Below are 27,324 nucleotides of genomic sequence, written 5' to 3'. Positions count from 1 at the left end.
AGTTGTTTAATTGCCTGTTCTATTTCTTTTTCTGAAATGGGACTATTCAAGCAATTTACTTCTTCCTCTGTTAGTCTGGGAAGTCTGTATTTTTGGAGGTAGTCATCCATTTCACTTAGGTTATCAAATTTATTGGCATAAAGTTGAGCAAAATAACTCCTTATTATTTCTCTAATTTCCTCTTCCTTGGTGGAAAGTTCTCCCTTTTCATTTTAAGACTACTAATTTCATTTTCCTCCCTCCTTTTTCTAATCAGATTTACCAAAGGCTTACTCTATTTTATTGGCTTTTTCATGAACCAACTCTTAGTTTTATTAATTAGTTCAATAGTTTTTTACTTTCAATATTTTTAATTTCTCCTTTTAATTTTAGAATTTCCAATTTAGTATTTGATTGGGGTTTTAATTTGGTCTTTTTTAGTTTTTTTAGTTGCAAGCCAATTCATTAATCTTTTTCTTTCTCTGTTTTATTCAAGTAAGCCTCTAAGGATATAAAATTCCCTCTTATTACCCTTTGGCTGCATCCCACAAATTTTGGTATGATGTCTCATCATTGTCATTATCTTGAGTGAAATTATTAATTGTATCTATAATTTGCTGCTTCACCCAATCATTCTTTAAGATGAGATTGTTTAGTTTCAATTACTTTTTCGTCTATTTCCCCTAACTTTTTGTTGAATGTAGTTTTTATTGCATCATGATCTGTAAAGAAAGCATTTACTATTTCTGCTTTCTTGCATTAATTTAGGTCTTTATGTCCTAATATATGGTCAATTTTGAATAGGTTCCATGAACTGCTTGAGAGAAAGTATATTCTCTTCTATCTTCATTCAATTTTCTCCAAAGATCCAACATACCTAATTTTTCTAATATTCTATTTACTTCTTTAATTTCTTTCTTATTTGTTTTGTGGTTTGTTGTCTAATTCTGAGGTGCAAGGTTGAGATCTCCTACTATTACAGTTTTGTTGTCTATTTCTTCTTGCAACTCTCTTAACTTCTCCTTTAGGAAGTTGAGTGCCATACCACTTGGTGCATACATGTTTAATATTGATATTGCTTCGTTGTTTATGCTACCCTTTAGCAGGATGTAGTTTCCTTCCTTATCTCTTTTAATTAGATCAATTTTTACTTTTGCTTGATCTGAGATAAGGATGGCTACCCTACTTTTTGACTTCACCTGAAGCATAATAGATTTTGCTCCAGCCTTTTACTTTTACTCTATATACATCCCCCTGCTTTAAATGTGTTTCTTGTAAACAACATATTGTAGGGTTCTGACTTTTGATCCAGTCTGCTATCTGCTTCCTCTTTATGGGGAGTTCATCCCATTACATTTACAGTTAGAATTACTAAATCTGTATTTCCTGCCATCCTAATAACCCCAGATTGTGCTTTCTTATTCTTGCCTCCCCAACCCTCTTTCCCCCTTTTAAACTTATGTACCCCTCTTGTATCACGATACTTATCCTCTTTATAATCCCTCCCTCCCCCTTTGGGTCTTTCCCCTTCCTTCCTTATTACTCTTTTTCTTTTCCTTTTCCTCTCCCCCGTTTTTAATGAGGCAGGAGAGATTTTCTCTAAAACAAATGTCAATTATTTTTTCTTTGAGCCAACTCTGATGAGAGTAAGATTCACACAATGTTCCTCCCCTCTCTAAATTCCCTCAGATATGATAAGTTTCCTTGGCCTCTTTGTGGGATGTGGTTTCCCTCTTTTTATCCCTCCTTCCCACCTTATTCTGCCATCATCCCTTTTCCATATCTACTTCCCTTTTTTATGTTATATCAGTACACTCCAAATTATACATGTATTCTTTTGTATATCCACAACAAATACAATTCTCAAGAGTTATTTTTACCTTTTCTGCATCTCTTGAGTTCTATTCTTGGAGATCAAATTTTTGTTTTAGTTCTGGTTTTTCTTCAGAAACAAATGGAATTCATTTGTTTCATTAAATCCATCTTCTTCCCTGGAAGAAAATGCTCAGCTTAGCTGGTAGTTTATTCTTGGCTGCATCTCAAGTTCTTGTGCCTTTCGGAATATCATATTCCAGGCCCTTCTTTCCTTTAATGTAGAGGCAGCCAGATCTTGGGTGATCCTTATTGTGGCACCTCGTATTTAAATGGTTTTTTGGCTGCTTGTAAAATTTTTTCCTTAATCTTATAGTTCTGAAATTTTGCCACAATATTCCTTGGGTTTTTATTTTGGGTTTCTTTCAGAAGGTGTTCGATGAATTCTTTCAATGCCTATTTTACCTTCTGTTCTATTACATCTGGGCAGTTCTCTTTGATGATTTCTTGTAAAATAAGTATCTAGGCTCTTTTTTTTCATCATAGTTTTCAGAAAGTCCAATAATCCTCAGATTATCTCTCCTAGATCTATTTTCCAAGTCTGTCGTTTTGCAAGTAGATAATTTGTGGTTTTTCAGTTTGTCATTTTTTGTTTTGCTTGACTGATTCTTGCTGACTCAATGAATCATTAGTTTCAATTTGTTCAGTTCTAATTTTTAAAAATTATTTTCTTCAATAGCTTTTTTACTTCTTTCTGTATATGTCAATTGAGTTTTTGAATGTATTGTTTTTGGTCTGTGGAATTTTTTCCATTTCACTAATTTTTTTTAGTGAATTATTTTCTTTTTCCAATTCACAGATCCTACTTTCTTGCATGTTCTTTGTCTTTTCCAATTCACGGATCCTACTTTCTTGCGAGTTCTTTATTTTTTCCAATTCACCAGTTTTGTTTCCCTGCACTTCCTGAGAATTTTTTAACTTTCCAATTCGTATTTCAGGAAGTTGTTGCTCTCTTGTAAGGCTTCTCTTTCCTTTCCCCATTTATCTTCTAACTCTCTTTTGAGACTTTTAATGGCCTCTTCTATGAGAGCATTATGTAAGGAGGACAGTCTGATGCATTTTTGCTGTTTGAGGGTCTCTTCAGGTTTGCTGACCTGCTCTTTTTCTGCATAGAAGCTGTCGATTGTTCTTTTCATCTTTTTATTCATGTTTTAGAAAGCCTTTAGGGTAGGTCTCCCTAGGCAAGGGGGTTACCAGCTTCCTCTGCAGAATAGGGAGAAATGTAAACTAGATTTCCGGCTCAAGGTCTGGGAGTGCTCTGTGTAGAGTTTTCCCTTCCCCAACAGGAGGTGGATTCAGCACTGGCCAAGCTATCAAACTGCTTAGTAGGGCTGGTGGATTATCGATTGCCCTCTGCTAGAGACTAAGTGGTGAAAAGTGTCACCTGGGCCGAGCCTCTTGTGGGACTGTGGTATTAGCAGCTGAGGGCAGACCGCAGAACGCAGCCACAAAACTCTGCCCAGCGTCTCTGCCTGATGCAAATCGGCCCTGGAAAAGCTCTATGGCCCAGCCGAGCTCCCCTGCGCAAATTGGAGGCTAACCCGGGTTTGCGTCCTCCTGCCGTGCAGGATCACAACTGCCCAAGGAAAAGCCCCTCTGCGGGTTGGGGCTGCGCGCTAATGCTGAGATCTGTGCCTTCACCCTCGGTTTGAGACTCTCCTCGGAACCTAATTTCTCTTCCAGTCTGGCATCTCCCCTGGCCCCGGAACCAACCTTTTTGGCGAGACTGCAGATTTTTCGGCGGTGAGTTGTTCTACTTCTTATCTTTACGAATTGTAGCAGTCAAGACTATTTTTGAGGCTCGATATAATATTGATAAAGAGGGTAAGAGAAGAGCTTAGAAAGACGCGTGTGTCTTCTCCGCCATCTTGGCTCCGCCCCTCACATAGATATTTTTTAAAAAAACTTTTTTATTTCAAAACATATGAAAGATAATTTTTAAACATTGACCTTTGCATAGGATTGTGTTTCAGATTTTCCACTTCTTCCCCCCATCCCTTCCCCTAGATGGCAAGCAATCCAATATGTGTTATACATGTTAAAATAGATGTTAAATCCAATATGTGTAAACATATTTATACAATTCTCTTGTTGCACAAGAAAAATCAGATCAAAAAGGAAAAAAATGAGTAAGAAAACAAAATGCAAGTGAACAACATCAAAAAGAGTGAGATTGTTATGTTATGGATCTACATTCAGTTCCCAGAGTCCTCTCTCTGGGTGTAAATGGCTCTCTTCATCACAAGATCATTGGAACTGGCCTGAATAATCTCATTGTTAGAAAGAGTCACATTCATCAGAATTGATCATTGTATAATCTTGCTGTTACTGTGTTACAATGATCTGGTTCTGCTCATTTCACTTCTAATCAGTTCATATAAGTCTCTCCAGGCCTCTCTAACATCATCCTCCAAATCATTTCTTATAGAACAATAATGTTCCATAACATTCATATTCTATAACTTGTTCAACTATTCTTCAACTGATGGGCTTCACTCAGTTTCCAACTTCTTGCCACTACAAAAAGGGCTACCACAAAAATTTTTGCACATGTGGGTCCCGTTCCCTCCTTTAAGATCTCTTTGGGATATAAGCCAAGTAGAAACATTGCTGGATCAAAGGATAGGCACACTTTGATAACTTTTGGGGCATATTTCCAAATTGCTCTCCAGAATGGTTGAATCTGTTTGCAATTCCACCAACAATATATTGGTGTCCCAGTTTTCCCACATCTCCTCTAACAGTCATCATTATCTTTTCCTATTATCTTAGCTAATCTAAGAGGTGTGTAGTGGTGACTCAGAGTTGTCTTAATTTGCATTTCTCTCAGCAGTAGTGATTTAGAGCATCTTTTCATATGATTAGAAATGGTTTTCATTTCCTTATCTGAAAATCATCTATTCATATTTTTGACCATTTATCATTTGGAGAATGGCTTGAATTCTTATAAATTTGAGTCAATTCTCCATATATTTTAGAAATGAAGCCTTTATCAGAACCCTCAAATGTAAAAAGTTTTCCCTATCTATTGCTTCCTTTCTAATCTTGTCTGCATTAATTTTGTTTGAACAAAACCTTTTTAATTTAATATAATCAAAATTATGAATTTGGTGTTCAATTATGAGTTCTTGTTCTTCTTTGGACAGAAATTCCTTCCTTCTCCACAGATCTGAGAGGAAAACTATCCTATGTTCTTGTAATTTGCTTATAATATGATTTTTTAAGTCTAAATCATGAACCCATTTCGACCTTATCTTGGATGTGGTATTAAGTGGCTCAATGTGTAATTTCTTCCCTACTAGTTTCCAATTTTCCCAGCAGTTTTTGTCAAAGAGTGAGTTCTTATCCCAAAAACTGCAGTCTTTGGGTTTGTCAAATACTAGAGTGCTATAGTTATTAACTACTTTGTCCTGTGACTCTAACCTATTCCACTGATGGACTATTCTATTTCTTAGTACCAAATGGAAACAGATTTGTTTTACATATAGATATGCATGAATATATATGTGTGTGCATAAAAAAAATCTATTTTCAGTTGCATCTAAGACTTTGTGACCCCATTTGGGATTTTCTTGGCAGAGATACACTCCTAAGAAGGACTGGAAGATGGACATTCTATCTTTGACCAGTCTAGTGGTGGGCTCTCATGACTCCTGTGCACTAAGATCAAGAGTGGGCCAGAATAAAGAATCTATACTCTATTCTTGACCATTCTTATGGTGCCTATCCTGCTAAGACCAAGGACCATCCAAAGAACCTCCAGAAAGCTAGCCCAAACATTGCAAGATACTAAAATGGTTTACATTTCTTTATCTAGCTCATTTTACAAATGATGAAACTGAGACAAACAGGGTCAAATGACTTTTGCAGGATCATACAACTAGACAGATGGCCTGTCTGAGGCCAAATCTAAAGTCAGGTCTTCCTGATTCTAGGCTGAATGTTCTGTCTACTATGCTACCTAATTGTGCCATATATGGATGGATGGGTGGATGAATGGATGGATGGATTAGAAAGAGAGAGACAGAGACAGAGACAGAGATAGAGAGACAGAGAGAGAGGTGTGTATGTCTATATGGAGGAATTTCCTAAATCTATTTATTGGTATAATATATCATAGAATAATTTCCAATGAGGAAATTCATTCTCTACCAACACAAATCCATGACTATTCTACAACTTAAAAGTCTTAGAGAGTTGACTGGGGAACTAAAATGTTCACTATCTTACACAAGGTCACATAGTCAGGATTTATAATAGATAGTACCTAAATCCAGGTTTTTAGGACTCTTTAAGTAAGCTCTCTATTATACCATGTTGTCTCTTATTAAATTTTCTGATGACGACAAACTTGGAAAAACAACAAATACATTATATGACAATCATGTCCCCCCAAAAATCTCAATTTACGTTGGACTGAATATAATTATATGAAATTAAAAAGGGATAATTGTAGTTTTATGTGCAAGTTCAAATAATCAATTTCACAAGTATAAAAGGCAAAATATGGCCAGCTATCCATAGTTCATTGAAAATAAAGTCTTAAGATTTCAATGGAAGGCAGACTCAAACAGCTAATGTAATCTTAGGCTTTATGAGAAGTGGCATAGTAACTACAAACAAGGAGGTGACAAACAAGTATGGACGCCGACCTGATCAGTTCACAGAAGGCAGCTAAGTAGCCCAGTAGATAGAACATTATTCCTGGAGTCAGGATGATAAGAGTTCAAATCTGATCTCAAACACTTAACACTTACTAGTTGTGCAATTCTGGGCAAGTCACTTAATCTAACTGACTCTCTCACAAACACTTAAAAAAGACTAACAGTTACTGATCAATTCATAAATGGAGTATTGGTGTTGGAAGTCACATTTTAGAAATGGCATTGATTGACTGAGAAGTCTTGAGAGCATGGCAAATAAGATGGTAAAGAAGCTAATTATCATTTAAATCTATTGGGGAAAAAATGAGGATGTGAGCTCCCTGAGAACAGGGCTGAATTTTTTCCTATCTTTGAATACCCAGCACTTAGCCCAGTGCCTGTAAAATAATAAGTGCTTAATAAGTGATTGTTGTTAATATTTTTAATGAACTAAAATTAAATATGTTTAACCTGAAAAATAAAAGATTGAGAGGGGATATGATTGCTGTGCTCAGGTAAATGAAGGGCTGTCTTCTGGAAGAATAATCAGAATTATTCTGCTTGTCCACAGAGGACTAAACTGGGAACAATGGGTAGAATTTGCAAATTTGTGTCTGATATAAGAAAAAACTTCCTATTAGAATTATTTGAAAATATAATAGGTTATCTTGGGAGGTAATGTGCTCCCCCTTCACTGGAAGTTTTTCAGCAAAAGCTGGATAACCATTTGTTGGCATTTTGTAAAGTGGATATTTGTTCAAATGTGAATTAAACTAGATGGCATCTGAGGTTCCTTCCAACTCTGAGATTTTGTAATTCTGTTGTTTTGAACCATATAAACTGAACTCAGAGAAAGACATATTAAGTAACCTCTAAACATTCCAAATAAACTAAAGCTCCAGAGAGACTGAGTAGGTTTGGGACATAAGATGCATATGTTATGAATGGTTCTGCTTAGTATCTTAGGACATGATTGCAAAAATAAATTTTCTAATTTAAATGTCAACTAAGTTATTGTATAATTAACCTATGATGAAAAAGTCATTGCTTATCTTTTAGAACCAAGACTATATCTGGCCATCACAGAACTCTTTAGTGCTTTATTGTTCATATATGGCCAGTCAATTTATAAAGTCAGAAATATATAGAATCTAACTTGCAAAAGTTAACCCCTTACTCCCAGGAATTCTAGATCAACTGAATATGTCCACACATTCAGGAACAGAGCCTAGTAGACAGAAAGAAAAATAGAGACATTTATGTACCACTCTGGGTAGGAACATTACAGCCCAAATGTTTTGTAAATTCCAATTGCTGAACGCCCTGAAAATTCCATGCAGTGGTGATTGAAGAAGACAATCACGCTTCTTGGAACAATATGACTTGCCCTTTCTCAGAGGGGAATGGAAATTATTACTAAGTGGTATCATTTACTCATGTGCTCCTGAGCATCCTTGAACAGAATTTCACACTGTCATCAAAAGTACATTCTAGCTCAGTCTTAGAAGCAGAATAATCAGACAAGTGGAGAAGTCCTAGGGTCAATATGAGCTCTTGTGATGTATAAGAGGACAAGTAACTATTTCATTCTGCATCATAGTCATGTATGATGATAATGTGATCAGATAAGCACTCCTGGTTTTGCATTGGACAGCATTATGTCATTATACAAGTTAACTAAGAGGTTTATGTCAGGTAGGTGTACTGCCATCTATAACGCAAATAGTGATAAAATTTAGAGCATTTAGAAATGTAGATATTTTACTACAGAATTCTCTTTTATGACCATACCTCTAAGTAGGAGTAGATATTCCAGATTCAATGCAAGTTAATCACCTCTATTGATTTCAAGAGGATCAATTACTTGCTTACAACTAAAGAAAGCATTAACTTTCAGTGTGTTTTTCTGAGTCAAACTTATCTAACTTTTTAATAATTTTTTGTAATAAGTTTATTTACTTTTAATATATATTGCTTTATGAATCATGTTGAGTGAGAAACATCAGAGCAAAAGGGAAAAATATGGGAAAGATAAAAAAACAGAAAAAAGAAGTGAACATAGCATGTGTTGATTTATATTCAGTCTCCTTAGTTCTTTTTCAAGATGCAGGTGGCAATCTCATTGGGGTTGCTTTGAATGACTGAACTACTGAGAAGAACCAAGGCTTTCATACTTGATCATTACACATTCTTATTGTTGTGTACAATGAATTCCTGGTTCTGCTTGTTTCACTCAGCATCAATTCATCTAAATTTTTCTAGTCCTTTATAAAATCAGTTTGTTCATTGTTTCTATAGAACAATAATATCCCATTATCTTCATATACAACTTGTTCAGCTGTTCCCCAATTGATGGACATCCAATCCTTTTCCAATTTTTTGCTACCACAGAAAAGAGCTGCTATAAACATTTTTGTGCATGTGGATCCTTTTCCCTCCTTTATGATTTCCTTGGCATACAGACCCAGAAATGGCACTGCTGGGTCAAAGGGTAAAACTTTGGGCATAATTCCAGATTGCTCTCCAGAATGATTGGATCATTTCACAACTCTGCCAACAATGTGCTAGAGTCCCAGTTTTCCCATATCCCCTCCAACATTTATCATTATCTTTTACTATCATCTTAGTTGATCTGAGAGGTACCTCAGAGTTATCTTAATTTGCATTTCTCTAATCAATAGTGATTTAAAGCATTTTTCATATACTCTAAATGGTTTTAATTTCATCATCTGAAAATTGTTTGCCCTTAACATTTGACCATTTATCAACTGGAGAATGACTTGTATTCTTATAAATTTAACACAGATCTATATATATTTTAAAAATGAGACCTTTATGAGAAACACTGTCTGTAAAGATTTTTTCCCAGCTATGTACTTCCTTTTTAATCTTGTTTCTGTTGGTTTTGTTGCCCAAAATCTTTTTAATTTAATGTAATCAAAGTTGTCCAAATTGCCTTTCATAATGTTCTTTAGCTCTTCTTGGTCATAAATTCCTCCCTTCTCCAAAGATCTGATAGGTAAATTATCCCTTGTTCTCCTAATTTGTTTATGGTATTCTCCTTTATGCTCAAACATGTATCCATTTTGACTTTATTTTACTATGAGGTATAGATGTAGGTCTACACCAAATTCCTCCATATTATTTTCCACCAGCAATTTTTGTCAAAGAATGAGTTCTTATTCCAGTACCTGGAGTTTGGGGATTTATCAAATACTTGATTGCTATAGGACTTGATTATTGTGTTGTGTGTATCTAATCTATTCCACTGATCTACCATTATATTTATTAGTAACAAATGGTTTTGATTACTGCTCCTTTATAATATAATTTTAGGTTTGATACTGCTAAGCCACCATTCCTTTGTATTTTTTTTTCATTAATTCCCTTGATATTCTTGATCTTTTCTTTTCCAGATGAATTTTGTTATTATTTTTTCTAGTTTTATAAAGTAATGTTTTGGCAATTTGATTGATATGGCACTGAACAAATAGAACAATTTAGGCAGAATTGTGACTATTGTATTAAGATGGCCTAGCCAGTAACAATTGATATTTTTCCAATTGTTTACATCTTATTTTATTTATGTGAGAAGAGTAGTTTTTCTCAGCAGAGAGACGCCCCAAGTATTTTATTTTGTCTACAGTAATTTTAAATGGAATTTTTCTTTCTATTTCTTGCTGACAGGCTTTTTCAGTAATATATAAAATTGCTGATGATTTGTGTTGGTTTATTTTATATTCTGCAACTTTGATAAAGCTTTATTAAGCTATATAAAGTTGTAAAGAGGAATTTGGATGACTTGCTGAGATTCTCTAAGTATATCACCATATATCTGCAAAGATTTATAGTTTTATTTCCTCATTGCCTATTCTAATTTCTTTTTTTTTTCTTATTGCTAACACCAACATTTCTAGAACAACGTTTGAATAATAGTGGTGATAATGGTCATCCTCATTTCACCCCAATCTTATTAGGAATGTATCCAGTATCTCTCTATTACAATAATGCTTACTGTAAATTTTAGATAGATACTGCTTATTATTTTAAAGAATGCTCCTTTTATCCCTATGCACTCTAGGGTTTTTAATAGGAATGGGTACTGTGTTTTGTCAAAAGCTTTTTCTGCATCTATTGAAATTATCTGTGATTTCTGCTAGTTTTGTTATTGATATGGTCGATTATGATAATAGTTTTCCTGATATTGAACCAGCCATGCATTCCAGGCATAAATCTCACTTGATCATAGTATGTTATCCTAATAATGTTACTGTAATATCCTTGCTAATATTTTATTTAAAATTTTTGCATCAATATTAAATAGGAAGATTGATCTGTAATTTTCTTTCTCTGTTTTGGTCCTTACTGGTTTGAGTATTAGTACCATATTTGTGTCATAGAAGGAATTTAGCAAGACTTCTTCTTTACCTGTTTTTCCAAATAGTTTATATAGCAGTGGAATTAACTGTTCTTTATTTTTTTTAATATGACCAAACCGTTATTTTGCTGTACAAAAAGAATCAGACTCTGAAATATTGTACAATTAGCTTGTGAAGGAAATCAAAAATGCAGGTGGGCAAAAATATACAGATTGGGAATTCAATGTAATGGTTTTAGTCATCACCCAGAGTTCTTTCTCTGGGCGTAGCTGGTTCAGTTCATTACTGCTCCATTGGAAATTATTTGGTTGATCTCATTGCTGAGGATGGCCAGGTTCATCAGAACTGGTCATCATATAGTATTGTTGTTGAAGTATATAATGATCTCCTGGTTCTGCTCATTTCACTCAGCGTCAGTTCATGTAAGTCTCTCCAGGCCTTTCTGAAATCATCCTGTTGGTCATTTCTTACAGAACAATAATATTCCATAATATTCATATATCACAATGTATTCAGCCATTCTCCAAATGATGGGCATCCACTCAGTTTCCAGTTTCTAGCCACTACAAAGAGGGCTGCCATAAACATTCGTGCACATACAGGTCCCTTTCCCTTCTTTATGATCTCTTTGGGATATAAGCCCAGTTTAACTGTTCTTTAAATGTTTAGTAGAATTCACTTGTGAATCCATCTCATCTTAGACATTTTTTTCTTAGGGAGTTCATTAATGACTTATTCAATTTTTTTTCTAAAATAAGACTGTTTAAGTATTGTATTTCCCCTTCTGTTAACCTGGGCAATTTGTATTTTTGCAAATATTCATCCATCTTGGTTAGATTGTCAGGCTTGCTGCAATAAAATAGTGCAAAATAGTTCCTAATTATTGCTTTAATTTCTTTTTCATTTGGTGCTACATTCACCCCCTTCATTTTTGATGCTGTTGATTTAGTTTTTTTCTTTACTTTTTGTGACCAAATTAACCAAAGATTTATATATTTTGTTAGTTTTTTTTCATAAAACCACCTGTTTTGTTTATTAGATCAAAAGTTTTCTTAGTTTCTATTTTATTATATATTACTTCTATAATTATAATATATATATATAATTATTTATAACTTCTATAATTTTATTATATATAACTTTATTATATATAACTTCTTTGAGTTTCAAAATTTCTAATTTGGTATTTAATTAGGGATTTTTAATTTGTTCTTTTTCTAAATATTTAGTTATATGCCTAATTCATTGATCTCCTGTTTCTTTATTTTATTTATGTATATATATGCATATATATCTAGCTATTTAGAGATATAACTTCTCCCCTAAGGACTGCTTTGGCTGCTTTTGATATGTTGTCTCCTTATTGTCCTTTTTTTGAATGAAATTATGGATTGTTTGTGATTTGTTGTTTGACCCACTGCTTCTTTAGAATTAGATTATTTAATTTGCAGTTGGTTTTTAGTCTACCTTTCCCTAGCCATTTACTGAATATATATATATATATATATATTTATATATATATAATATATATATATATATATATATATTGCATTGTGGTCTAAAAAGGATGCATTTATTATTTCTGCCTTTTTGCATTTGATTGTGAGGTTTTTATGCCCTAATACATGGTCAATTTTTGTGTAGGTGCTATGTACTGTCAAGGAAAAGGTGTATTACTTTCTGTCCCTATTCAATTTTCTTCAGAGGTCTATCATATCTAGGTTTTCTAGGATCCTATTAACCTCCCTAGTTTCTTGTTAATTTTGCAGTTAGATTTGTCTGATTCTGAAAGGGGGAGATTGAGATCACCCACTAGAATAGTTTTGCTGTCTATTATTACAGTAACTGGCTTAAAATATTCTCTAGGAATTTGCTTCCCCTACTGTAGAATCCTTACAAAGTGTTAAGTCATTGGAATTGATAGAGACAATAATTATCTAATTTAGCATGGTTCAGTATGATTGATCTGATCCTACAAGAAGATATTATGGGCCAGAACTTGAAATAAGGTACTAAGTGGAAGCAATGCTTGTGTGCTTGGGTTTGCACCTTTAAGAATTCACACATTAGAGCTCACACCTTTAAGAATTCACACATTAGCTCACACATTGGAGTTCACAAGTATGGGAGAGTTAACTTTATGTTATTTTGTGTTAAGTAACAAAAGTTAACTTTGTGAACTCACAGCTCCCATAATCCCACTCTCAGAGTCAACCTTTGAGAGAGCATAAAAACAGCTGGGCTCAGAGTGGAGGAGAGTCAGTTCAGAAGAAGCCATGAGTCAGGTGTTGAGCTAGAGCCAGAAGTCACTTCAGAAGATTTACAGAGTGAGAATTCAGTTCGGGAGACTGAGAAACTAATCTGCAGTTGGACAGAACCAAGATTCAGAGAGAGGCTGAAGGTAGCAACAAGAGCTTTTGAAACCAAAGAAAGCTAACTGGGCTATTTTGGGAGAAACAATAAAGAACTACTTTAACACCTGGCTGCATTTGGACTGATTATTACTTGGAACTGAAACTAAGGCTGCCTCCAGAAAACCTCCCCAAGAAACCTGCTCACAGAGAACCATCATATATTATACAAAAGAAGAAAACACCACACCCTACCACATGGTGCATACACATTTAGTATCATTAGTATTTCATTATTTACTGAAACCTTTATCAATATGTACTTTTCCTCCTTATCTCTTTTTAATAAGATCTATTTTTTACATTTGCTTTATCTGAAATCAGAATTGCTACCAGGTTTTTTTTTATTTCAGCTGAAGCATAATAAATTCTTTCCAGTCTTTTACCTTTAATCTATATGTGTCTCTTTATGTCAAATGTGTTTCTTATAAACAACATATTATAGGATTCTGTTTTTAATTTTACTCTGCTATTTGATTCTATTTTATGGGAGAGTTAATCCCATTCACAGTTATGATTAACAGCTCTGTATTTCTCTCCATCTTATTTTTCTCCCCTATATATACTTTTGTTCTCTCTTTCTAACCTGACCTTACTTGTGTTTTTTAAACTACCCTACCACTACCTTATCTCCTATTAGCCTTCCCCCCCTTCTCTTAGTAGTTTTTTTTTAATTTTTAACCCACTCCACTCACTATCTTATGTTCTATTAACCTTCCCCTTCTCTTATCTTTTCCTCTAGTTTTCCCTTAGTGTTTCCTCCTTCCCTTCTATCCTGTTTCTCCCTTTTCTTTTCCTCTTTCTGCTCTTACTTCTTTATATGGTTAGGTAAATTTATATATCCAACTGAATGATTAAATTATTCCCACTTGAAAGGGACCCACATGTGTTAAAATGTTTATGGCAGCTCTTTTTATAGTGGCCACTTTTGAGTAGATGCCCATCAATTGGAGAATGGCTGGACAAGTTATGATACATGTATGTTATGGAATATTTTTATTCTATAAGAAATGATCAGCATGATGATTTCAAAAAGATGTGAAGAGATTTACATGAACTGATGCTAAGTGAAATGAGTAGAAGCAGGACATCATTATACAAGGCAAAGCAAGATAATATGATGATGAATTCTGATGCACATGGCTCTCATCAGCAATGAAGTGATTCAAACCAAGAAAGCCATCTGCATTCAGAGAGAGGACTGTGGGAAGTGAATGTGGACTACAGCATAGTATTTTCACTCTTTTTGTTGTTGTTTGCTTGCATTTTGTTTTCTTTCTCATTTTCATGCCTTTTTGATCTAATTTTTTTTGTGCAGCATATTTGTAGAAATAGAGAGAGAGGAAGTGCACATGTTTAATATATATTGGATCACTTACCAACTGGGGGAGAAAGTGGGTGGAAGGGAGGGAAAAATTAGAACACAGGATTTTGTAGGGTGAATGTCAAAAATTACCCATGTATATATTTTGAAAATAAAATGTTTTAATTAGAAATATATGAATGAATGAATTTTTCCCTTTTAAAGGCAAAACTGATGAGATCAAGCTTCAGATAATGTTTAGCTCCCTCCTTTTTCTCCCAAGAAGGTAATAGATCTTTTGAGCCTTGGTATGAACTAATTGTTTCATTATATCTCTATTTTTTCTCTTTTTCCAGTATAGACTTTTTCCCACCCCTTAATGTCTTTTTCTTTGATATTATCACATCAGGGATCATTCACAACCATACCTTCAGTCCTTATGATGCCCTCCTCTGTCTGCCCCAGTGACAGATAGAGTTCTCAAGAGTTACAGACATTTTCCTATATAGGGATGCAAACAGCTTAACTTTTAAATATATATTTTTTCCACTATTTATCTTTTTGTGGTTCTCTTGAGTCCTGTTTTTGTAAATTAAATTTTGTGTTTAGCTCTGGTTTTTTCAATAGAAATGACTGAAAGTCTCTTACTTTATTGAAGCTCCATCTCTTCCCCTGAAAGATGATACTGAGTCTTGCTGGGTAGCTAATTATTGGTTGTAACCTCAGGTCCTTTGCCTTACATAGTATGGTACCCCAGGCCCCCTGATGCTCTATTACAGGAGCTACGAGATCCTGGGTGATCCTGACTGCTGCTCTTTGACATTTGAATTCTTTTTGCCTGGTGGCATACAGTACTTTTTCCTTGAGATTATAGTTTTGGAGTTTCGCAACAATGTTCCTTGGGGTTTTCCTTGTGAGACCTCTTTCCAGAGAGACTCTTTCAATGAGTATTTCCCCCTCTGTTTCTAGAATATTGTGGCAGTTTTCTTTAATAACATTTTGTAGTATGCTATCTAGGCTCTTTTTTTGGTTGTGACCTTCACGTACAATCATTTTTAAATTGTCTCTTCTGGATCTATTTTCCAAGTCAGCTGCTTTGCTACTGAGGTTTTTAACATTTTCTTCCATTTTTTCATTCTTTTTAATTTGTTTTAGTTATTCTTGATGTCTCACAAAGTCATTAGCTTCCATTTGCTCTGTTCTAGTTTTGAATGTGTGATTTTCTTCATTTATCTTTTGTATGTCTTTTTCCATTTGGTTTATCCTACTATTTAAAGAGTTGTTTTCTTCAGACAATTTCTTTTCCTTCCTTTTCCAAGTTATTGACTCTCTCTTGCATACTTCTCGTTTCTTTTCTCATTTTTTCTCCTATCTCTTATTTGTCCTTTGAAGTCTTTTATGAGTATTTCTAAGAAGCCTTTTGGGGTTTGAGACCATTTTATCTCACCCTTTGAGATTTCTTCTGCGGACATTCCTTCTCCTTTGAGTTGTATGTTTTGGTCTGTCCTATGACCGTAATAGCTTGCTAGGGGCAAGATTCTTTTCTGTTTCATGCTCATTTTCTTTCCTTTTCTTTTGGTATTTCCTCTTTTTTTTTTTTTTTTCTTTTAAGGTAGAGCTCTGCTCCTGGGGTAAAGGGGGCTCTATCTCAAGCTTCCTGTGCACTCTGAGCCTTGACTTTGAGCACAGGGGCTCCTTGTCTTTGTAGGGGGTAACATAACTGCTCTTTTTAGAAAGCAGCCTGGTTTCCCAGAGTTTGCTTTCTGAGCTGGGACTGGGAGCTGCCCTGATGATTTGAGCTTTACTATAGCATCTTGGCTCCACCCACTTAAAATCACTTATCAAACTTTTGATTATCATTATGCTAGCTGAACTCTCTGGTTTCTGAATTGGAAGTCAGGTATTATAACCCTTGGGAAAGCAATATACAGAAGATTTTTGTTATTTTCCTAGCTGTTCCCCCTTCTTTTCCACTATTCTCATTGATGATGTTAATCTTTTTTCCTAAGGAAACAGGAATATCTAAAATGGCATATACCTGAAGTCATGATGACATAGAGTGTTCTCTATGAGAGGCAGCCTTGGATCTAGTAATATCTGGATTCAATACTCACTTCTGACACCTAAAGGTTTTTTAACTCAGAGAAAGTCACTTAATTTCTCATTGCTCTAGACCAGATGTATTAAACACTAGCATCATATGAAATCAATTAAAATGTAACTGGGAAATGTTTAACAACAATAGCAAAATACAGCAAAATGTAGACAATGTTTATCTGTAAGCAGGCACAGGGATCCACATGTGGTTTAAAGGCCCCATTTCTGTTTAAATTTGACACCACTGATCTAGTAAAAGAGTCTGAGACTATTGACTAAAAAGAATTTGACTACCTGAATTGACTGAGGCAATTTCCTACACCACCTGTATAAGCATAGATCCAATTCCAATAATAATAATAATAATAATTTATATAGTGCCTATTATGTTCTAAACACCATGCTAAGTGCTTTACAAATATTATTTAACATTTTCCCTTGGAGGTAAGTGCTTTTATTATCTCCATTTTATAGTTGAGCAACCTGAGATCAAGGTTGAATGACTTGTCCAAAATCACAAGGCTATCACATAGCTGAGATGGAATTTGAAATCAAGTCTTCTTGATTCTAGACTTAATACACTAACCACTAAGCCCATTACCTATTCACATGCCAATTCCTGGAGAAATGACACCCCTAAAGCCCTATAAATAGGATGAAGTGGGAAAATATGAAAAAAAAATTCTCCTTTCTTTTCTTTTTCATATGCATTGTCTTCTAACCAAATAAACAGCAGGCTGGAAGTTTGCTAAAGCCATTCCAATCTCCCATTACAATCATTGAACCACAGAATATTACAGCTTGACCTTAGAGATCATGTAGTTTACTTCATAATTTTACAATCTAAGAAACTGAATCTTGGAGAGATAAGATGGGTAGTTTCCCCAAGGCAATCTAGGTAAAACACCAGAACTGGAATTGGAATCTAGGTCTTATAATTCTCAAAGGAGAATGGAAATATTCCAGGGACCACTAAGAAAAAAAGAGTTGACTGACTAAAGAAGCAATCTAGCATAGTAGACTAAGCTTTGTACTTGGGATTCAGGAAACTGGCATATGGAAATTGGAATATGTGGTTAGGTATGTCACTTCAATTCTCTGTGTCAGTTTCCACGTTGATAAAATGAAGAGGTTGTCTGGATAGTAGAAGTCTCTTTCAAATAAATTAAATATCATGGGTAGGTATAAGAAGATCATGGAAATGCTAAAAAACAAACAAACAAACAAACAAATAAACAAAAAACGGGGGGAGAGTCCCTTTTTTTGCCTCTTGGAAAACTCAAATCCCTTTAAGGCTCAGATCAAATGCCCCCTCCTTGAAGGCTTTTCCTGAATCCTCTCAGTTAACTCTGCTAGCCCCAAATTTCTTTGTATTTATCCATATCTGGCATTTATTTCTTCATAAGTATGTATTTATCCCACTCCACCCCCACCCTCTCCCATCAAAGTTTTGTGAGGATAAATGCCATTTCATTTTTTTCTTCACATTTTCAGAGCTTTGCAGAGTTTTTGGTACATAGTAGGGGTTTAATAAATGCTTGTTGGTTGGTAGATAGATTGATGCTTAAGCAGCAAGTGAATTTACTTTTAGTTGAGTGCAAATAGGAAGTAGGAACCAAAGTTGGAGAAAGGTTACTGGAAGGGAACTGTTAGTATTAAATCAGAGGCAGTTCTGAAAAAGCTGCTTTAAAGGTTCACAGCCCCCATGACTCCTGTTCAGTCACTGTAATGACATTAACGGTGCAACAAGTTGCATCTGCTTTCATAACCCTCAGTTCTTCAAGCTCCCTCCTCCCCATTCCCCTAAATAACGGCTGAGCAAATGCCTCGGAGACCATCTTCAGCTAATTTCCTCCAAGCCATGCAAGCTGCTAACGCTGGGAAGCACAGATAGTGTGGAATAGCAAATATGACCAAAATTAGATTAAAATAACCTCCTGATAAACAAATTACTTGCTGAAAATAAATATTGGATTGGTGGCAACCAAGATAGCTAAAAGAACAGCACCACCACATGGTATAAAAAAGAATCATCCTCTGCTTGTATTCTTCTATACCTCCTGAATGGTGAGATGGCCAATCCTATTTTAATTCAGTAGATTGGCAACTACCTGGAGGAGTGATGGGACTGGGAGGCCTTCTTTCAGTTTCTTTCTTCCCCTCTTCTCTATTTAGAATACAAAAAAGTACAAACATATTTGTCAGGGGAAAATGAATTGTACACCCAGAAAAAAAATGACTTTGCCCATGGGCTAGAAGGCCATGTAATTAATATAGCAGAATTCTGACTAAGATTTTCCATTTCTTTTATTCTTTTGCCTTCAGGAGACCAAAATTTATTGCCCAATTTGGCACTTTGATGTTTTTCAGTTTATATATCTGTATTCTCTTCATGGAGCATTGTCCACACATGCAGAAACATGAACAAAGTTTGCCCTGTCTTTCCTTCAGTTTTTCCTGTTTTGAATAACATATTCATTTATTTGTCATCTACCACTTTACCTCATATAAGAATATTTCATATATTTGGAATATATCATTTACCTTTCAGCCTCTTATTTGGTAGAAATAATTCCAGTTCTCTTCAACCAAGGATTCTTGATCTGAGGAATGTGAACTTGATTTTTTTTTGTTGTTGTTGAATATGGTTTTTAGGGGACTTTTTTAATAATTGAATTTCAACATAATTAATTTCCTTTGGAATCTTGTATATTTTATTTTCATGCTTTTAAAAATTATTCTGAAAAGGGATCCATGGACTTCACCAGGTTGACAAGGAGGTATGTGACACTCACAAAATGTTAAAGTTCCTTCTTTAAATTTTCTTCTCAGTTCTTGATATTTAACAGCAATTCTTATAAAAATCCACAGTATGATCAATGTGAATTGTGATTGGGATTCACACCAAGTTCAGCAAAGTCAAACATTCCCATCTGGCAGTTGCAAATATCAATAAAATGTATTTGATGCTGATTTTTAGCCTAGGAGAAATACTATATTTCTCTAGCCAAAGATATAGCAACTGAAAAAAAAATTACCTCAGATTATTATAATGAAATTGGTTATTGTTCAAAAACAAGAATTATTCCCATCACATTTTCTATCATTACCTCTGTGTATTGTGAGTGTATGATGAATCCAGGAATAACTCCTGGAGAGTTCATGTCCTCAATACTCTTGGAGAGGATAAAACATCACTCTAGACACTGATAGAGCATCAAACATCCAGTGAGCCCAGTGGATGTCAAGAATCATCAAGAAAATAGGAAAGTAGTGAATTCTCAATCTTGCACTCTCTGCCAGCTAGTAGCTTCTTTAATTTTATTAACACTAATTGTTAGCACCTGATATGTGTACAATTTATTTTTACCTTAAGTATAATGATTATAAGTATTCGTCAAGTAGTTGTTCATGGAGTAAAGAGGCACATTCTCTAACTGGCTAGAAGATTAGATTAAATTTGTAACATCATGGATGCTACCAGTTATCCAGATATAGTAGATAATGATTCAGCCAGTTGAGAAAGAATCAGATCAGCAAAAATGTATTAATTGACTTAAAGTAGAGAGACAATAGCAAACTCTACCCCAAATGATCTAAATCTAAAGATGCTACTTCTCTCACTTGTTCGCCATTACTCCCTCCCCAGGTGTTAGTATATTCTCTGATGCATGTTTCCTTTACTATAATTTGTATATATGTTCTATTCCCCTCCCTAATAGAATGCAAACTCCCTGAGGCCAGAGACTATTTCTTTTTTCCCCTTCATAACCCTAGAACCTAACATAATACTTTATACAGAGTAATAGCCTTTTAAAGGTATATTGATTGAATGAATGAATTTAGAGATTGTTTCATTGTTGGTTCTGTATCAGTAGGACCTAACACACTGCCTAATAAGTGCCTAATAAATGCTCGTTAATTGAATTTACTTTAGTCTTCTTGCAGTCTGACAAATTGTCTAAGCAATAGACCATACATCTTGGACATGATATTTTATCCTCATTTCAAACTACACTGCAAAATATCTGCTTTGGACTTCTATGGCAACCTATTCATACCCATTCCCAATTTCTTCTCTGTAGGAGTCAAGAGTTCAAATACTATCTAGCTCCCACCAGAAATGAGTAAGGCCCTTCCCATTGTTGTGGAGCAGAAGTCTTTCTCTCCAAGCCAGAGGAAAACAATCATGTAGAAAAAATAAATATATGTGGTGTGACTACCAAATTTCCACTTGACTCTTTGTACAATCTTTCCCACTTTTCTTCTCTTCCTACTTCCTTCCCCATGGCCTGCAAATTCTACTTTCCTAAATGCTAATTCTGCATTTAAGTTTAAAGCAGAGCTGAAGCATCCCTATCATTCCCTTATTAAGATTTAGTGCCTGAACCAGAAGGTGTTTCCTTGTTGCAATAACGTGACCTTTAAATCTGGGCGGCAAGGTTAATACCAAAGCATTATTTGAGAATTCATCACTAGAGCCAGTACAAGTCAGACATGATCCCATTGCTGTGTGCTCATTTAAAAGCTGCTTTTATGGCTATGATTTTTCAAAAATTCATTTATTTCTAATGCTCATGAAAAAGACAGCAGGGCACAGACAGGAAGAAGAAAAGAGGCAAAAAAGAGGTAGAAGAACTGGGAACAAGGGAAAGTAGAATTATAGAAGGAGAGGAAGACAGAGACAAAAGACAATATGCCTTTGTGATTTATTATAGAAAAGATTGTCTGCAGTGGAAGAAGCACTATTTCTTAATCAAAGCTTTATTAAATTCCGGTAATAGAAAGCTAAGTGATTTTGGATGGGATATAGCATAATAGGCCAAAGCTTTCATTTCAGAAATATTCAGTCTATCATTTGTTCTACTGAGGAGTAGGGGTGGGGTGTGTGTGTGTGTGTGTGTGTGTGTGTGTGTGTGTGTTTGTGTTGGAGAAGGAAGATGGAGCAAAAGGAAGATAATAGAAGAAGGGATGAGAAAGATATTTGTAAAAATGCATGGGATTTGGGTTAGGCCCGAATAACTACTGAAAACCCTGTCTAATGGATCAGAGATTCATTTTTTAAATTCAAGGATCTGTAACTGCTGAGACAAGAAGAGAAATGGGACTTCCAAGTGTGATGGCAGAGAGGAGGAAACAAAAGAAATGCTTTGATCCTGTTGACTTCTTTGCTATCTGGCCTACATTTGGTTACCATGGAGTAGCTAGCTGGATGCAAGGTTGGTCTTAGATAAATTCTTGAACTATTTTGCATCTGGCTTATTCACTCTATGGTGACCATATTTATTTGCCTTTTTTTACTTCCTTTGAAACCCTCTTCTAATTTCTCAGCCTCTCTCAATCAAGGTACTCTCTTTGGGGTATTCATCAATGGAGTGTTCATTCTTATTTTCCATGTTAGAGCAACATTCTCTGTGTTCAACTGTCACTTATCTAAACTTTCCTTTCTCCCAAAGTCTTTAGGTGAAATTTATTTGTCTTGTATCTCAGGATCTCTATGCATTTCAAAGTGATAATTAGTTATGCCAGATAAACTTTTCTGCAGTAATCTAAAAAAAAAAAAAAAAAAAAACTAAAGAAAACTCATGACATTTGAATGAGAAATTTCTAAAACATTTTAAAACTATAGATTTAAACCAGGAAGAAACCTTTAAAGTCACCTAATATTGATACAGGGAAGTCTAAGATGATTGCCTGGTTAAAACTCCAAAGAATATATTCTGGTCAGTGTAGCTATCCCTCAGTGGCATATAAATATAACTTTATAACCAAAATGGTTTAACCAAGATCACACATACTTAAATGGCAAAGCTAGGATTCAAATTCAAGTCCTTGAACCCCAAATTCAGTGCTTGAACTCTTCTAACTCTTTTTCACTCAAAGGAATTTGACTCCAGTGGTGGGAATGGTAAATCACATAGGCAATTCACTGGAAGATAGATATTTGGAAACATGTGGATACCTATATATGTCTCAAATTACCTACACATTGTCTTTCATTTTTTCTTGGATAACTCAAGAATACTTACCCTCTTACAATCATAGCTTCATCAAATCACAGAGTTATAAGAAAGTTTAGCATCTAGTCCAACCACAAATTTAAATTACATACAGATAGAGATATATAGAAATGTATTTTTTATTAGTAGAGGGTCAAGATCATTAGCTTCGCCAGTAAAAGGCAATGCAAGATGGATTTTGTTATCCTGATTTTAATTTTCTTGATCAGCATACAGCATCACTTCAGCTAAAATAATGGGTTCTGCCTTTGGGCTTTGGTTACTTGGGACAATATATTATAGTATTGGTATCTTTGTAAGCAAAGAGTAGTATAATTTTTAAATTTTTTTAAAAAATTTAATTTCCATCTTAGTCACACAGAAGTTTTTTAAATATGAGTATCTAAAAACTTTTTATTATTTGGGGATTTCATATGTTGCTAATCAGCAGTAACCTCAAATGTTTTAGCACAAAAAAGATAAGAATGCATATCATTTTTTTAAGGTAGAGTTAAGTGACTTGTCCAGGGTCACACAGCTGCTAAGTGTTAAATGTCTGGAGTTGGATTCATACTCAGGTTCTCCTGACTTTAGGGCTGATGCTCTATCCATTGCACCATCTAGGTGCCTCTGCATATAATGTTGCTGTTGGATTAGTATTACCATCAAAAAAGGTACAAACAAACTTTCAATGTGAATGATCTTTCTTAATGTAGTACTATGATAAATTAATTGCATCATTACTCCAAAGGGACAAAAAAAAAAAGAAAGAAACTGAAGAGAATAGCAACATTACACTATACCAGAGTGTATTCTAGGACGTGTACATGAAAAATATTTCTGTCATGTTATCTAATGCTTTACATCCCTTCCTTTCATTCAAAGGCCTACCAATATGTCCCACAATTTCTTTGTAACTCCTCTCCTTCATTCCCTGACACATTGTCCTCTGTAGTTATGATTCTTTTTTGTTAGTGACTGATGTTGATAAAAAAAGGTTGAATGAAGACTTCTATTTGAAATGTAAGTACTGTGCAGGCAGGGACTCTCTTTTTCTTTTTTCTTTTCTCTTTCTTTTTTTTTTCTCTTTTTGTCTTTTAGTCCAAACACATAGCACAATACCTTGCATGTAGTAAACATTTAAGAGAGATTAACTGACTTGAATGAAACTAAATTAAATAGTCAAAACTCTAAGGGATAATTGTTTGGGGACATCTGATGGTTTGGACATGTGTTTATGAAGTCCTATGCATCTTTTGGGTCTTCTGGATTTTTTATGACTTAAAACATTAGCTGATGATTATCGTTTTGTATTTTCTATCTTTAATACTTATATTGGAATTGGGGGGGCCTTTTTACTCACTTTTGAGGAAACAGACATGACATGTATTTGGCCACAAGTGACTTCTTGAGAGTACATGGAAAAATCCAAAATGATTGTCTAGCTAAAATTTAGAAGACTAGACCTAGTCAATGGAGCCATCCCTCTATGGCAATAAAAGCAAGCTAACAAAGAAACTTCCTTTTGCTTTTAGAATTACCTATTTGCCTCCTATTTGTGCCTTCTTCCAGAGTGTGACCAGATGACCATCTTTCTGCATTCTTTTTATGCTTCCTTTTCTGAACGTGTCAAAAACCAGACACATGGTGATGGGCTTTTCCAACACCAGAAATGACAATAGATGGAGTAATGCTAGGGATCCTAAAGAAAAATATGGCAGAGCAGATATGTGCTTTGAATACCCATAGCCCAAGAAAATGGAAAATATTCATGAATACCAGACTTGTATATGGAGGAGGGGAGATTTTGAATTCCCAAAGACAACATGATCATAGAATATAGCTTTCTAAAGAGAAAATGGCATTTTCTAGACATTGTCTTAAGGCAAGTTCAAGAATTCTAAAGTTTGAAAGTTCAAGGATCAGACATTCTAGGACAATAAGGGCATTTCTTTAGACAGTGAGAGAAGTGTATCATCTACATAACTCCTAATCAGTTTATTATGTGAAGAGAAAAGACAGTGAATAAATTGGTCTCTGAAAGTCCAGGTGAAAGAAACTTGCTTGTTCAGCAACCCTCAAAAAAGGCTTTCATTTTGAGAGGAGTCTTCTAAATCATAGGTTATTGCTGTGAGTCTCAAAAGAATTGTGTAAAGCTCTATGGAAAAGAGGGATTGGCTAGAATGTCAAAGAATGATCACAGTAATTAACTCAAGTGCAATTGTTTCCTGGGGCAGTAGATTGGCAATTTCAGAGATAGAGGTTTTTGCTTTGTTTTGTTTTGTTTTTTCCTTTTAATCTGTTTATGGAATCCTGTGCATCTTTTGTGTCTTCTGAATTTTCCATGAGTTAAAATATTAGCTGTCCATTACTCATTTTGTATTTCCTACCTTTAATGCTTATATTGGATCTGGCGGCCCTTTTTACTCACTTTTGAGGAAACAGACATGATATATATTTGAATATATTCATAAGTTTTCCTGGACTAAGTAGAGATGAGAATAACAAGCCAATAAAAGAAACTGCTTGACCCTGGGTTAGGCCCTCAAGATCAGACCCTCAAGATCACAATTTTGAGATACAGGTTATATATTGTTTCTATGAAACATTAGCTTCTATAAAAACACATGATCTTCATGTCTAGAGAGATAAAGTACTGGTGCATAGAGGAGAAAAAAGAAAACACTCTCCTGAACACAGTTTCTTCTTTCTTACAAGGTTTCTATTCTACCATTCTCAGAATTTCTGAGAATCTTGCTCACCACCACTTACTATATCACGCACCTGTAATTGTAATTGTAGTAATAGGCTTAACAAACAAGTCATTACAATAGAGACTTGAGTCAGATTCAGTCTTAAGAATGCTTGGCTCTCTCTCCAGACCTCTGTGATAATGTTTTTCTGTCTATTTCCTATCTCAAGGTATAAATAATTTCCCCACTTCTCACTTCCTAACTCATTCTTTCTGCCTCCACTATCCCTTCAGGATATGGTATTGTATATATACCCTGGCACTACAGAAAGTTTCAAAAAACAAAATTAATTGAAACCTCAATATATTCATTCAGGACAAAGGACAAAATATATGATTTATTCCCATCATGCTCAGTTTAATAAAATTTGTTGTTTCTGTTTTAAAGTCACTTATTAATTTATAAGATAGTAAAACTTAGTTATTCCCCATCGACCTTAGGCAGCCTCCACAAGAACAAATATCATAATCTAATCAGCTGCTTACCAAAGATCCAGATTCAAAACGATGAGATGAAGAGGATAGAATAACAAAAAAAATTTAGATAAAAAAGGTTGTGTAGAGAAACGGAGAAAGAATCATCCTTGGAGTCAGAAAGATCTGTGTTCAAAAACTGCCTGTGACATATTCTAACATACTATGTGACCACAAGTAAGTGACTTAAATTCTCAATGTCCCAAGCAGTTCATTATGATTACATATTGGAACTGAATTTCTAGAAAGTCATTGACTTCCCCCCTAAAAATAATCAGTTAATACTTCACCCCAAATACATAGTATTTGATATTATATATTGTTGATTAACTCTAACCCCCCCACCTCCAAGTGTATTTTTTTATTGAATTACAAAACTGAGGGAGAAATCGGCATTGTATTCAGAATAATTGTCTCCATTGTCCAAATAATAGGAAATATCCTCTTCTGCTTGATATATACGACACTGATGTTACCAGCATTCCTCCTATCCATTTACTGCCACACACATACTTTACATCTATAGTATATTTCCATTTCCCTTGACACCTGTAGCCCATTCCAATACAGCTGTTATTTTCACTGAACTTTTTGGGTCTACTAAACAAGGAGAAGGTAAGAATTCTGGAATCCATGACCTTAAATAGACACAGGAACAAACACATGCTCACGTATATACAAGGAGACTGCTGTTTGAGACAATTTTAATTGTCTTGGTAAACCTTTGCCCACAACATAAAAATAATAATCTTCAAAGGACTCCTTAGAAAACTGCCTCATTGTTTTAGAGGCAGGAAGCTGGATGGGGATGGCAAGAAAGCCCAGTTCACTCACCTTTGTGAGGAAAATAAATAATTTTTTAAAGAAGCACTTACTAGATTTCAGCAATACTGCAAGAACCTCCATGGCAGCCCTGGGGGAAGGGAAAAAAGGAAAGAGGGAAGTCAGTTTTCAGCAGTATTTTTCATTAGCCTGTAGATTCCATAACCATCTTGTTCATTGCTGTCACCTAACATTCCCATTACTAACCTGGTCGCACATATTCTATTGATCTCTCTACTGGACCATTAAAAAGGCATAAATGCAGAAATAGCACTAGGGCAATGCGTCCATCTTTTTAATATGTCCCAGGAGTACCTTCTGCTCCAGAACATATCCCTTCACCTCCTCCTCCCTCCCTCTATTCACCACCTTACTGGATGTCTCTTTTCCCTCGCTCCTCCCTCCCAGAGCTGATGCCAGTCTCTGAATCTGTGCTTGAAAAACACAGAAGTTCCAAATGAGTCTTAGGGGAAGGAAAGAGAGAGAGAAAGGAGAATATATGGAGATGGAGTGGGAGCTCAAGCATGTAGAAAAAAGGTGCAAAATTCTTACAACCTTTACCATACTCTGGGCCAAATTGAAAATGTTCATGC

The sequence above is a fragment of the Sarcophilus harrisii genome, chromosome 2 (assembly GCF_902635505.1).
Source record: "Sarcophilus harrisii chromosome 2, mSarHar1.11, whole genome shotgun sequence".
Classification (NCBI taxonomy): Eukaryota; Metazoa; Chordata; class Mammalia; order Dasyuromorphia; family Dasyuridae; genus Sarcophilus; species Sarcophilus harrisii.
This window is presented reverse-complemented; position numbering follows the sequence as displayed.